The sequence below is a fragment of the Zosterops lateralis genome, assembly GCF_965231275.1.
Source record: "Zosterops lateralis genome assembly, chromosome: 1".
Lineage (NCBI taxonomy): Eukaryota > Metazoa > Chordata > Aves > Passeriformes > Zosteropidae > Zosterops > Zosterops lateralis.
Window position 1 is genome coordinate 63,805,828 of NC_139762.1, and position 15,501 is coordinate 63,821,328.

At 41.1% G+C, this 15,501-nt stretch overlaps 1 protein-coding gene across 14 annotated transcripts in view; it reads right to left on the reverse strand.

Moving 5' to 3' along the window:
* Positions 1 to 15,501, reverse strand: part of ATXN1 (ataxin 1) — a 214,799-nt gene that overhangs the window by 108,801 nt on the left and 90,497 nt on the right. For 10 of the 14 annotated variants that reach the window (XM_083856487.1, XM_083856489.1, XM_083856482.1 and 7 more), the window contains one exon: positions 5,964 to 6,052. The exons of the other annotated variants lie outside the window; for them this stretch is intronic. The gene's annotated coding sequence lies outside the window, so the exon portion shown is untranslated. The remainder of the gene's footprint in view (positions 1 to 5,963; positions 6,053 to 15,501) is intronic. 14 annotated transcript variants of the gene reach the window in all.

Here is a 15,501-nt window from a genome sequence, read left to right on the forward strand (position 1 = left end):
CAGCAAGGAAAATTGAAATCTTCCTCCAAGTGGAGATGAAATGAAACTAAGCCAAACAAAGAGTGTTCTACCATCCTCCTGGTGAGTGCTCTGGCTGGAGAGCTCCTTCCCTCCATCTGGTGAATGTATCTTGACTACAGAAAGAGTAACACAGTACAAGAGAATGTAGCTGCAACCTGGCGTGAGTGCCAGGCTGAGCAAAGGGTTCAGCCAAATTCTCTCACTTTCAAGCAGACCTGCTGCAAGAAAAAGCATACTTGGTGCAAATATATACTTATTTTCTGAAAATGTGTAACTGCTCAGATCACAAGACAAGACAGAGATGTGTACAGCCTGATATTTATTTCATGGGGCATGCAGGAGTTAATTTTGATTCACGTGGATTTTGGATACCCAATCTAATAACATCCACATCCCTTAGTGTCAGGAACTGAAGTCAGCAGTTGAGGCAGGTAAGCAGTAACAACTCAGTCTCCATGTTTTAAAAGCCATCCTGATTTTCCTTTGAGCTTTCCAGGAAAATCAGATATACAGATCTCTCATCCTCACAATTCATCACTCTAGACTACGCAACAAGTCTCCATAACGTTCCACTTTGGCTAGGAGAGCAGTGAACAGATGTGGAAAAAAATTCGCTCACTAGTGAAGAAATTCAGGGCAAGAAAATAAACCAGAATTAACTGGACTGTGTTCAGAACTCTTCACAGTTTTATGAAGAAGAATGTTAGGAAGCAGAGGATACATGCTTTGATTTCAGAGACCCAGTTCCCCAACTGCAACATGAAAAACATAGTCTAGCAAGGGATGTGAGGAGGATTTCCATCACCATAATTCACCAGATAGTGCTTTGGTGCAAACCTACATGAGTTTTTCTGGGTTGAAGAGCTATAGCAACTTAAAGAAAGACAATTATTTAAGGTTCAGATGGTTATGAACTTGCCACAGCAGACACCCTAAAAAATCAGTAAGTCTGGAACAGGATATCTCAAGGCAGCACCTACCCAGCATGTTAGAAACACTCATAGGGTAGGGGAGCCAAAGGGTCTGAAGAAAAGGGAGATTTCCTGCAGCAAGAGCAAGTGAGCATCTGGAAAAAGCATCCTTGAGCTTGAGATCACACTGGATGCAACACAGTAGAGGTTTGGGCTCTTCCCCTCTCCCAGATAATCTGGAGCAACCTTGAACAAGAAATCTTGCCTACTCAGAGAACACAGGTGAGAAGAGCCATGTATAAACGCCCTATGCAGGAAAAACAGCTCAGTGTTTAACCTCCACTTCCACACAGTGAAATAGCTTTTAAAAGCTCTAGAGAAGAGAGAGATTTAGAACAAATGGCTTGATTTATTACCCATGACTTTGCTAGAGGTTTGGGGTTTTTTTCAACACCCTAGTCAGCAAAGAGAGAAAAACAGTTAATGTGAAGAGTCATCTGAAGGTCTAAATCTCCTGACAACTGCTATCTAAACTTGGAGGGCAAGGCAGTAGCTGACAGAGAAATGAGAAAATAAAAAGGAATCTGCATTAAGTGAAAGCTTCATGGACAAGCACTGTCACTTCATTTTGTTTTTAAACAACAAAACAATTTGACTAAGTGCAGAAGCAAAAAGCAAGGGGTCTGCTGCAGGTTAAACAATTGGACTTTAGGAGCTGATACACAGACTGAAGTCTGCTCCAGAGCCCCAGGGCAAATTTCACTCTCTGAAGCAGTACTGTAGAGAGAGAAAGTGTTCAGTGACGTGCCACTGTCACTGAATTTATAAAGGCTCCAAGTCAAGGATGCGAGTTAGCTGAGGTAACTGAGCTGTGACCACGCTGAACAAATGGGAGCAGACAGAGCAAATGAATGACAAAAGAATGAAAGAGCAAAATTTAGAAAATGGGGGAAGGGATTCAAGTAGAAGGGTGACCTACAGTATAAAACAGTTGCAAATGATTTGGCTGATTTATGAAGTCATCCCTCAGCATCACTGATCTCTCATGAGCCTGTACCTCAGCCTTTCTGTACCTCATCTGCAGTATTATGCCAGCATCAGCCAGTAGCAGTGAGAACAGCTGTAGGAGTTGTGCCCAGGTAGAGGAACTCCTCCACGTAGTGAGAGCTCAAGGAGGAGTAGGTTGAGGAACATCAGCGAGAGAGAGAGAGAGAGAGAGAGAGAGAGAGAGAGAGAGAGAGAGAGAGAGAGAGATAGAGAGATAAAATACTGAAACTGCACCCTACCTACCTTCCCTGAGACAGGCCCAGCAGGCAGACAAGATACATGATACAGAAGATTCCCTGGCCTCTCTTTGTCTGGCTGAACACAGTCACATTAGGGACAGGGGGCAGTGGTGGCAAGTTCCTGCCCAGCACAGCACACACGTTCCCTATGTCACTGCCCCACCTTCCCAGGTGCCCTGGCATAAACTGGAAGGGGGCTATCCAAGTGGAACTGAACAACAACAAGGATGATAATGGTTCATCTATTGGGACCAGTTCTGTTTAATGTCTTTATCTATGATCTGGACAAGGGGATTGAATGCACCTTCAGTCAGTTTACAGACGACACCAAGCTGGGCAGGAGTATTCATCTGCTGGAGGGTAGAAAGGCTCTGCAGAGGGATCTGGACAGGCTGAATCAATGGGCTGAGGCCAGTTTTATAAGGTTCAACAAGCAAAGTGCCAGATCCTGTACTTGGGTCACAACAACCCCATGCAATGTTACAGGCCTGGGACAGAGTGGCTGGAAAGCTGCCCAGTGGAGAAGGACCTGGGGCTGCTGGCCAAAGCTGGCCAAAGAACATGGGCCAGTGTGTGCCCAGGTGTGCCTTGGTGCCCAATAAATTCAATGGCATCCTGTCCTGTATCAGCAATAGTGCGGCCAGCAGGACCAGGGCAGTGATTGTCCCCCTGGACTCAGCACTGGTGAGCCCACACCTCAAACCGTGTGCTCGGTTTTGGGCCCCTCAACACAAGAAAGAGCTGGAGCGTGTCCAGAGCTGGGGAAGGGTCTGAAGCACGAGTCTGATGAGACTGAGGGAGCTGGATTGTTTAGTCTGGAGAAAAGGAGGCTCAGGGGGGACCTTATCACTCCCTACAACTGCCTGAAAGTAGGCTGTAGCTAAGTGGGGGCTGACCTCTTCTCTCAAGTAACAAGTGGCAGGATGAGGAAAAGGCGCCAAGCTGTGCCAGGGGAGGTTTAGATTGGTTATTAGGAAAAACTTCTTCATGGAAAGAGTTACCAAGCATGGGAACAGTCTGCCTAGGGAAGTGGTTGAGTCATCGTTGCCAGAGGTATTTAAAAAACACACAGATGTGGCATTTAAGAACATGGTTTAGTGGTGGCCTAGGTTAGGTTAACAGTTGGACTCAATGATTTTAAAGGTCCTTTCCGACAGTAATGATTCTGTTATTCCAACCATGAGGGAGGGCTGCTGCTCAGCTCATGCAAAGGTGTGGTAATGAAACCACAGAGGAGAGCAGATCTCACAGATCACTGAAGAAGGGTTCCCCACACAACTGGAACCTCTGCCTGCCAAAGAAACTTAGTTTCAGAAATGGTTGCACCCCTCTACAGAAGCTTGCTAAAAAATGAAGACCCATGCTTCATCCCTGAGGCAGAGTGTGCATGAGAGGCTTTCTGGTTCCTTTGGCATTACAGAATTAAAGTAATTTCCTCCTTTTCATTACTTTTTCACAATTTCAACTATCCACATCTAGATTTATTGCCCATTTAGAAAAGAAATACTACCGAAGGGACCACATCTGTCAGAGTTCTTCTTTCATTCCTCTGAAACTTGAAATTCTCACTAAGACACAGCATGAAGAATTTTCAAGCACAAGGGCCTTTGAAGGTAAAGAACCAGACAACTGCTTTTAGTAGTAAGATCTTCCTTTAGTGTAAGATCTTACACATTACCAGTCCCTTGGACATTCGACAATATTATATTAAGCAAATATTGTGGGAAAACAGAAGACCTGAAGAGTCCATAAAACAGGGAAGTGTATCTCGGCAATAGAAAGTACATGCTCATAAAACTTGGAAAAATAAATTCTTGCTTGCAATATTCATTAGTTTCAAACACAAGCTACGAGAGAAAAGTCTGATTCAGAGAAAAGGGGAAAATACAGATTCTGACTGAGCTATGTCTCTTTGATTTCCTAAGATCAATTCATTGCAGTAATTAATTAGACAGATCACTCTTTTGTAGTCTTCTTTATTAGGTCACAAATCCATGCAAATTATTAACTTCTTCTACTACTTTTAGTAATGATCTTCTTGAGAAGTTGTCTTTGCTAAGTTCTTTGGTTTAATACTTATCTTGCAAATGTGCCAGTTCACTAAGAAGAAAGGAACAAAAGAATAATAATAATAAAAAAATCTGCTACCAACCAGCAAATGTTAGGCCAGAAAAACATTAGTTGTTAAGAAGAAAATACCAACAGTAGAACCAAAAATAGGTCTTCAACCATTTGTCTTTTCAAACCTGTTTTTTCTTCTTAGGATCCATGCTTCTCATAACTGAATGTTTCATATGCTTCTACTGGGGTCTCTCAGATCCTCTTTGCACTCAAAGAAAAATATGTCTTTTTCCCTATCATATTATTAACAACCATAGCAAGTGGTTTTATTTCCTCTATCTCCATGACTTTCTTGAGTTTTGCCTACTGTTTATCTAGATGCATAAGCTGGTGGCCAATGCTTGTCACTTTTCTCTCTTATTAAGTATTCAAATGAAAAGTGATGCTACCTCTTACGCAAATGTGAATTTAAGCCATCTCTACTTGGAACTAGGGAAGAATTAGGCTTTCTTATTGGCAAAACTTGGCCATATATTTTCCTCCCATCTACCAGAGTTTCTCCTACCACATACACCTTTACTTTTTCTTTTTTTAAATGTGCAACTGATTATCAAACCAAGTATTTTCTATAGGCTCACAGAAGTCAGGTTTTATGCTATTCTAATGTAAATTGAAATGACGGCCAAAGCAAAAAAAGTAACAAAACTATCAAAAATCACCTGTGAAAACAGAAATATGTAACTGCTGGTAAAAGTCAAGATACATGGTATCTTTTGTGACATGCTGGCATTTTGTTGTAGTTGTTCCTCCCCAATAATTAACAGATGACAGTTTAGTTTTAAAACAACAGCATTTTATAATCAGTGAACCATCTATGCTACTCAACCATCTGATCTGTCTCAAGGTCACTGCCTTCAGTAACTGGGTAAGAATTACATCATCTGTCCTGCTATAGGATGGCAATTACATCATTGATCAATACCTGAGATCTTAGTGTGACCAACAAATTCATGTTGGGGATGAGTTACAACTAGGCAGATACCACAAAATGAAAGTCCTGTTTGCTTCAATCCACATCCCCATTAAGACTAAATTATAAAACTATCAACTCTCTTATTTGTAGTACATTGCAAGCTGAGAGCTAAGCAAAGATGGGGTAGGGCAGGTGGCACAGTGGCATGCCTTTTGCAAAGGCAGAGAAGACCATCTTTGCTTTGAAGAGCTTATAGCAGCCTGAAGTGACAAGAGTAACGGAGGGTGGAGGAAAGATGTGTAAGCAGATGGCAGCAGATCACATTATTTTTAAGCCTTTAGTGGTGATGCAGTTTGAGGTAGTCACATGTTCATCTTCAACAGCAATAAGTGTTTTAAGCTATTTTAGTTCCCTCTTGCCTTGAAACAGACCTGGAGCAAGCAAGCAGCAAGCTCCTGTGTCTCAGTGGAAGATGCGTGTGCTTGAGTCTTGTGCTCCCCTGCAGCTGGCGTGGCAGTGAAACGTAGGGTTCTGCATTCCATGGGAAAAGATCAGCTGAATGAAAGGAGCATGAAGGAAGGTCTGCAGGAAGTGGACAAACATGATCCAGTTAAGAGTGAAGTTAAATAGAAGAGGCTCAGGGAAGAGGGGAAAGCTGGATCAAACAACAAATCAGCTTAGGGTAGAGATTTATATGCAGTTTGGACTCACAGTTTCTCTTCTGGCTGCTTTTGCCACTGTGCCTCTTCTGGCTCAAGTCTCCAAGAAGGGGCAACTCCCTCGATCTCCCTTACAGGAACCTGTTGAAGAGGAGGGGCTTGTTTTGCTCACCTTTGCTCATGCAGGGCTCAAGCAACCCTCAGTACCAGGATAACCTGAGCAGAGCTCCACTAGAATGTTTCAGCAAACACCTGCAGTAAGATTCAGCAGAGGGTGGTAACTCACCCGTGGGGGTGGCTGTATGATACACAGCAATACCTGGAGGCACTGACCTACTTGGCTCCTGTACTGGCATACAGCAAATGACAGCTCCCATCTCAAATACAAGAAGCAATACATGGAATAGAAGTCCCAGGGAAAGAGAATACTAAGCCAACATTTTCACCCCTGGATACACTAAATTAGGTACCAATCCATATTTTGGGACCTAAATAGCTGGCCTCCTACACAGTAGTGCTGTGTGCAGCTAGAGGCCCATTAAAATGAACTAGAAGGTTGCAGGAGACTTGCCTGCTCTGAAAATCAGACTGGGACTGACCAGATTTGATAGCTCTGACCTTAACAGATATAGCTGTGAAACACACACAAGACTAGCACCAGCAGGAAAATAATACAAGGTTTCTAAAACACGAATTAAATGCTGAATCTTGAAAATACATACACTGCAGCTACACATCCTGTAGCACCTCTGAGGGCAAAAACCAACTTAGCAATTTAAAATGCTGGCTTTTAAAACACTTATTTTGCAGGGTATAGGTTGGCTGAAGGGCAGGCAACCTCCTCTGTCTTCTACTGAGAGATACACATAGTGGTTATTTAGTGCCTATCACTCTGTCTTCTGCCTATAAATACAAAGATACAGCGTGGGTGTCTTTAACTCAAGAAGTTAGTAAAAGCATGACATCAGAGAAGACAGCACAATGAATTCACCTTAAAGAAGTTGTTTTTATTTCAGGTTAGGGCAAGGTAGTTAATAACTGTGTTTTTCTGATAGGGCCTACTCTTATATATCTCTCACCAAGAGGCAAGCAAACTCCCTGGCTTTGGAGTAAATAGCGAGGCAAGATTTGCCTCTGTGGGGCTCATTACAGGGTAAGGGCATTAGACCCTTTCTCTTGCAACAAGTCCTTGGTGTATTTGCAGCAAAAAAAAAAAAAAAAAACCCAACAAAAAAAATTACTTTCAAAGTTTTGTTTCAAGTACTTAAATTCACTGTTCAAAGCCTCAGATCACATTTGCAGCAGATGTAATAGAGCAGTACTGCTGGCGTCCAGAAGGTACTTCTTACCCTTGCAGACTAAAAAATAATTACACACAGAGAGGCTAATTCTGCCATCCCTTGTACCAGATTTATGCTGAAATAACTTCACTGATGGATGAAATTAAGAAGGCATGAGACTGCAATACCCTAATACTGAATCAGGCCATAAAAATATAATCTACTTTATCAAAAACATAGTTGACTCAAGAGATTTCTTTTCCTTGTTTCTGACACAGAGACACACTCTTTTTCGCATAAGAAATTTTTGAAAAAGTAAACTCTCTAGGATTCTGGGTTCAACACAAAGTTAAGTGCAAATTCCTCACAGGTAACAGGAAATTAAAAGGCAATAGGAAAATAACTTGTCCATACAGCTTTCCATACAGCTTTTCAAGCAGATAAATATGAAGTTGAATAAAAATTTAAATGCTGCTTCAGTTTCATGACTGCTAGCTCTTGATTCCTGTCCCAGAACCCAACTGTGTTCTGTGGAAGAAAAAACATGTCAGTGCAGCTTTTCACCTGCAACAAAAAGTAATTTATTGTGCCTAACTGTGAAAAGCAAATTGGTATCATCATCTAGAAGTTTGTATATCACAAGAGTTGCTTCTGTAATTTGCACTTCTTTTGAAAAGAAATAACATTAGAATAACTATGTAAAAGCCTGCAACTAATATTAAATTAAAGTTGAATGCATAAAAAGTTGCTAGATGATAAAGGGTGGGAAAAGATGTATGTGTGGCACAAAAAGAAGTACAATATAGTTATGAAAAACATATTTCTTAATTACTAGTGAGATACCTTAGTCTCAGATATAACAAAAAAAATCCAAGAAAAATAATCTTTTTCTCTCAAAATGTGTTTCTAGATAACCAATTTGTTAATTTAAGAAATAATGCAGGAAAGAGTGAAAGAACTGATCATTATTTCTTCTGTGTTACTGAAAAGCAATCTGCATGAGCACAGCTGAGGGGGAATAAACTGAGAATTAAATCTTTATCCTGAAGCACCTTACCACTGGATACCCTTAAACACACTCAAAAATACCATCATTTTTCCTAGCAACATGGATGATAGCATTTGTATTTTGCCACTGGAGCATTAGCTAGTTAAGTTCAAGAAAACTCAAAAGAATAGCATAGGACAAGGGTTAGAACAGGAATTGCATACAACTCTGAATGCTCACATGGCTTTACAAGTCCCCTGACTGCACAACAGGGACAGAAGGTGAGACCTTTCCAACAACTGGTTTACATCTGCTGTGGCAGATCTCTTCACTATGCAGCTACTCAGTTTCCAGAGAGGTAAGATGTAAATCCCTGAGCTCTTATTAACACATCAACAAGAATAAACTCCAGTCTTTTACACTGCTGAAGTATTATATACAACAACAGAAACTCCTCCATCTCAAATCCAGTGCCAGCATCTTCCAATACACTTGCCTCCTACTCTCTCCCTTCTCACTCTTTCCTGTCTGATGTTTTCAGTTACTTTGTACTCACTTCACTGATGCTCCAGTTCTCATCTACACTATCTCCCCAACCCAAGCCTCACTCAACACGTAGCTCCTTCCCATATTTATCTTCCCATCACTGATAATCATCCCACTGCTCCTTCCTTTGACTGATAATCCGTTTTTAAAAACAAGCCCTAAGATTTGTTTTTTCCCTAATACCAAAAACTCAAGAAACCTTTCTAGGAATCTATGGAACCGATAACAGATCAAAGCACAGTCTTTGCCTTTACTTCCTTTAGAAGAAAAGACATGAAAAATATGAAAGGCACAGATCAAATTTATAAAAACTAATTGGTATCAGAAAAAAACTCAAACCCTCAGAACAGGTGGTTTGACACTCTATCTCATCCAGCTAAGTACTGGACTCACAGAACCTCATTATACTACATGATTTCAGAAAGAAGGCACCTTTAGCAGCATAAAACTAGGAGATCTTCAGGCTGTGCTGCTCAGAATGAAGCATGGAAAATGAAACCCAGCTGACTCCCACAAAAAGCTTTTCCACGCAAAAGCGGAAGGGATTTAAACCCCAGAGCATAAGGAAAAGAAGCACAGACTGATCAAGCATAATTCCCCCAAATGAGTCTGCAAGTTGGCAGCAACAACACAACTACAGAGAATTTGGGACTTCTTGGATCTTGACTGCATCAAGCTGTTAAAAGGAAAGCTTTTCTCCTTCCTTAGTTGTGAAGTACGACAAAGCAGTAGAAGGCAGCTGTGCTTTCTGAGTTAACTTTGGTTAAAACGCTACAAATCAGAGCCAGGGGAACTCTTCTCTGCGGATGCATTTTCTGTTGAGGCTGGGGAGTTGGGCTCCTCTGGCCACCACTTCCACATGAGTGCATCTCCACAAATTGCAATCTCCTTTCCCTGGATAACCTTCATCACCAAATGCTGAACACATTGATGAAGCTGATGAACAGTAAAGTGGTGTAGCACCTTGACTGACAGCTGATATAGCATGTGTGTTGCATTGCTTCAGTGATAGCACCTTAAAGCATGAAGATTACTCTTTTGACCCTTTATCCTCTCCCTCCTCATCAAATGGGCACCTTCCACCTGCCAACATGGCAAGAGTGACTTCTGAAAAGAAGGACCTTGGGTAAACCAGAATTGCACACTGGCAGCAGTGAGCAGGAAAGAAATTTGCCTTGCAAAATGGCTGGGCCTCCAAAGTCCCAAGTGTGGCAGGGCACAGACAGAAATACTACAACCAGTTTCAACAGCACAGAAAGGTGTATCATGTAGGCTGCTCTAACGGCAACAAGAAACTCACACATGGCCAAATAATGTTGTGAAAACCTTTGTGCAACCAGTAGGGGATTGGAAAAAGTTGTTTTTTAAAGAGAAAGCAGGGGAAATGGCATTCGGCAGGAAAACAACGGTGAACAAAGAAGAATCCTCTATCAAAAAAGACTGATGCTGCTCACTGATTCTGGAGAGGAAGATCTGTACCCATGTTGTATACAGAAGATGCCCATTTAAGGGATCCAGTCTGCTCTCATCATCAGCTCTTTATAGATGCCAGCAACAGATTGTAGCAGAACCAGTGCTTGTGCTTTCTAGCAGTGAAAGCAGGACCAGAGGTATATTCAAACAGATACTGATGCTACATACTCTCAGTTTTATTCTTGAGCAGCAGAAACTGTAGTAGTAAAGGCTTGTTAAGCATACACAAATGAAGTCAGAGTATTTCTATGTGCAATTCATCATGATTTACTTGAATATACTCTGTTAGCATTTTCCCATTTTCTGCTTCCTGAAACTCCAATTAATGAGGGCCAAGCCTCAATCTGAAAATGTTTAATTCCATGTGTTGAACAAAAGCAACTAAAAAAAAAAAAGTTATTATCTAAACCAACGAAGTGTTCTGACAAAAAATTTCTTTAGAATTTTGAGCAGAACAAATGACTTAAAAAGAGAGGTTAGCCAAACCAGATTAAATAAGTGTAGCACTTAAGAACTTGGAAGCAAAACAGTTTTTTATTTAATAAGCAGATAAGTGCTGTTTCTGCTGTCACTGCTATTAGTCTTCTGCTTTCTCCTCTTCAATGTCTGTAACTTATGATCTCAGAAACCAAGCTAGTTTAAAGTGTCTCTGGAGCAAATGAGTAAGGAAATAAACATGTCTTGTTTGTGATAAATTTGCTACACGTATTTTTGAATCTATAGGTTGCCTGTCTAAAAACATTTCCAATGGCTCATTTGAACTTAGGAGGAATAAAATCCACTTTCATTTTCCCTAATACTTCAAGTGCTTAGGTATGAGAAAACCCAGGTTACTTCTTAAAACAGTTCTGTGCAATTTAGCAGAAGATGGGGTTGGTGACACTGCATGGGTTTCACACAACGTATCTGCTGAAACACTTAATCTGTCTTCCCTAAAAAACCTCATACCATTACTAAGGGTAGACTCTCTGCACCACATCCTGGTGAATATATCATACCTGTGCAGTGCTCTTAATAGTCCAACAACAATGCAGTGTTAAAGGAACTGATCATAATGGCCTTCAAGTCACAAGTATCCCCAGAAACTGAGGGGAAGGCTATTTTTATCAATATAGGCTTTCATAGTGAGATTTCTAAGCACTGCATTTTGACGTGAAATAAAAATCCATAGATATTTCAAATGCTTTCGGAATACCTTTTCCTTACATCAGTCAAAAGGGCTAGCTATAAATACTCCTGCTGTATAAGCATGTGCCTTTCATAATATGCCAAGTGCTTTGACATGATGCTGATTGTTATTTCAGACCCTAAGTCAGGTTTGTTAAAATCTGCCCAAATTTCACATACAGAAACATGCGGAAGATGAAGGAGCCATGCTACAAATAGAGCAACTGCAGAGGCTACGGCCCTGCCCACATACACTCTAGTGTATTTTTACACAAAGCCTAGCACTGCATCATGCGGGTGCCAGCTATAGCTTGTACCATGCTGCCAACAAAAAAGGATCCAAAAACAGATAACAAGGAAAATTCTAGGCCAGTTTCTGTGTAGTGAGAGGAACAGGAATTGTTGGGTTTTTAAGAATCATCACTGTAAAGCATTACACAGACATTGAAAGCATGGATGCAAACAGCACTAGAAGTATCAGTCAGAAATTATTTCAAACTTATCAGTCTGATTTAGTTCTCCCCTCCTTTCAGGCTTTCTGAACCTGGAGAAACACTGCCTGGCTGTTCTCTTCATGCCAGAACAAACCATGTTCTCTGCCACTTGGACTTATTACAGTAAACTTTTAGATATTCACAAAAGAAGACAGAAGACAAAACAAAAAATGCTACACAATCTTGTGGAAGAAAAACATCTGAATTGCTTGCAATTTAAAGCCTTGACTTTCTATTTCATTAAACAATAACCAGAGTTTATCTCAAAATAGAAAATTATAGCTTGAGCTGCACACCCACAGCTGAACCCAAGCTGTAGACTTGTTCAATCATTTACTTTTGTAAGGGTTTGAAAGAGTCAACAGTTCTGTGATCCTGCAAATATTTTCACCCTTTATTTTCCTTTATTTCAGCTGAATGACGATGCTCTGTAGTAACGTTCTGCTTGGCAGAGATACAGAAGAACTAGAAGTCTCTTCGTGTTGCTCCATGAGTACGCAGAGCAATCACCTCAAGAGCAACATGACAAATCCCTCCCAGCTTCCCTGTGGCTGCTGGTGCCACTCCTGCAGCAGCCAGGGCCCAGCTGAGCTCACAGTGACCCCAGGCTCCTCTGACTGCCACCAGCGCAGCTGCGGCGCCAGCTGGCACCTGACAAAACGTAGGGACATGAAAACTAAAACGAGGGTTTGAGAGGAGCAGGCAAAGCTCACAAGCTGGTCTGAGGCTGGCTCTGAGCAAACTAAGGATCAGAGCATGGGGTCATGCTAAAGAAGATCCTCTCAGCAGCAAGAAGTGCTTCAGATGCAAGGCTTCAAATTATAAAGATACAGCAGATCTGCGGGGGGAAAAAAGAACACCCAGGCAAACTGCAGATTTTTAACATTCTATGTACACATCTTTACTACATTATTTATGTGCATGTTCATTAATAGAAAGCAAATTACAAAGTGTGTCGGGGCCCTTCAGATCCTGAAGTACCACTTGCAGTGCCGCTCCTTAGGCTTCCATATTGCAGTGCAAAATGGAGGGTGGTGAAGGGAAAGGAGTTTTCCCTTAATTAAGTACTTTCACAGCAGCTTTTAATACTGTGGGTTACAGGCCAAAGAAACAGCTTTGGGAAAACAGGGAGGGGAATCCATCTCCTCTCCCCAGCCTGCATCCCAAGTAGTCTCTGAGGAAACTTACCCTTACTCTTCCACTATACCACTTTGATCACATACATGGAACAGGCTGACACCTTCCTCACTGCAGCCCAGCAAACAACACCATCTTTCAGGCCAGCCAAAAATAATGACCCCTCAAGTGAGTCATAGAGTATACTGCCATTTATTATCTAAGACAGTTGCTTTAATAGTGCTGCTACACTGGGAATTCAGTTAACCCACCCCACAGACTGGATTTCAGCAATACTTAAGCTGCTGGATTTCCATCAAAGGCTTAAAAGACTTGGTGATTTTTCATTTATTTTTAGTTTTTAAAAGCATACGAGAAATGTCACTTGACAAAATTTATGGCTAGACCAATGGCAAGTCTGATGGTTTTTAAGATTCCTGATAAACCTAGAACTTCTTTAAAAAAGTAAATTTAAAGAAAGAAAGAAAGAAAAAAAAAGACATTGCAGACTAAGAGCATTCCTATCAGAAATGACAAGTAACTTTCCTTTCTCCAGAGATCATCAAGCTTACCATACTTTTATGTGTACTTAATAGTCTGGGTTTTTTAATTGGAAAGGTATCTGACAAACTTTCTTAGTCCTTGTTTTTTCTGCTTTCCACCATTTTTTTCCTTCTGCTTCTCACTGATTTTTGAAGGCTGTGGCTGAGAAATACTATCAATTTCAGTTGGTAGCTTAGTCCTAATCAGGTCATATCCCAGTTCACTGCCTGGGGTTCTACCCAACAAGCAACACTGATCCAGCAGAGCCATCCTCCCCTCTTGGTTGCCACAGATACTCTTTGGTGACCTTCTGACACATTTACTTGGCTGGCAGACAGAAACTGTCATCACATCAAGTGCTGGTCCCTCTTCTTCTCGTTATTATTAATATCACTCTTTTTCCTAGTGGCACCAAGATTGTTGCATACATATTCAGTCACTGACCTCGCTGTACAGCTCCACAGCAAAGACTGAACTGCCTCTAACATGCATCCTGCAATTGCTTCAGCGAGGGAAAACCACTTATACTCACCCAAAACTCACACCAAACCCTCTTAGAAGTCGTTGGGCCAGCAGAAAGCTCCAAACTAGAAACACAGTTTCAAGACCAAACTCCAATCACAAAGAGTTTTATTAAGTTTGAGATTTATTATGGAAGTGCTTCAAATGTCTTTCTTAAATTATTCTTCCCAGCAGGCTAGCTTTTTTTTTACACTGCCTTCCTTTCCTTCAAAGGCATTTTAAGATCTTTATTTTTGCTATAATCTGAGGAACAAAAGAGGTCACTAATACCTTTATTTGGTTTGTGTAGTTGTAGAACATCTGGATCTGAAAATGACAGCAAAAAAAGAAAAATTTCAAAAAATCCCACAAAATTTATACTAAGAAATCAAGGGTTCACTTTTCCTAAGAATATTCAAGTTGGAACAAAGGAAACTACAGAATATCAGAGTTTTCCACAGAATAAGTGATTCAATTTTCAATCATGGAAAAGGAACTATATTTAGAAAGGCATAATACGTTACTTTTTCTTCTGGTAAATTCAGCGAAATTGGGAGAACCAGATGGCCACATATCTATGGAGTATTTATCATCCTGATGTAGAAATATTAGAAAGGAAGAAATCCTACATATCTTGAGAGTAGCCTGTGCAGACCACATAATAACAAATGAGATCATTATGCACAGCCTCAAAGCAAATGCTCTTTTGACTTTCATCAATTTATGTATGCTGTGGAATGTCAAGTTATGATAATTTTTTTCTGTTAAAAAACGCTTGAAGCACTATCTTTCCAATTTAGCCCAAAGATAATACAATGATAAACTTCTACTCCCAATAAATAATCATCGGGACACTTCAGTTATCACTGAATTTGAAAACACTGGTGTTATGAAACATCAGTTTACTATTTAAGTGCAAGTGAAGAATGAAAAGCACAGCTCCAAATCTCAATCTGAAAAAAGGAGCACACCCACCCAACAATCACTGATGCACACAGCAAAAAACCCACCCCAGCAAAAGGAAAACTTTAATGCCACTTTAACATTTCTCAGTAAAGAAAACTTCACGGACAAGTTGTGTTGGCAGCTCCACAGCATCCTTTCCCAGAGTTCCACTCATGCAAGTCAACGGCATTGAAAAGCACATTTCCAACCATGGCTCAGTATTAAACAGGTCTTTAAGCAGCAGAAGAGAGGAAGGACGATGCAGTGCCAAGATTCCTTGGGTGGAACTTGGGAGATCCAGCCTCAGTTGTCTGCCGTGCTGCCCTTTGGGCCATGAGCCTGCCTCTGGAGGTGACTCTGCAATCTGAGCAGCAGAGGCACCACACCTTCTCCATCTGAGGGGAGCACAGTGGAGACAGACACAGAGAGGCTTCAGGTCGTTATTGACAGGCTGCATGCAGGCTCCCTACATGGGCATTTCTGTGTTCTGCTTTCACAAAACAGGTAAGTAAAACTTAGACTGGAGGAATTGGAAGG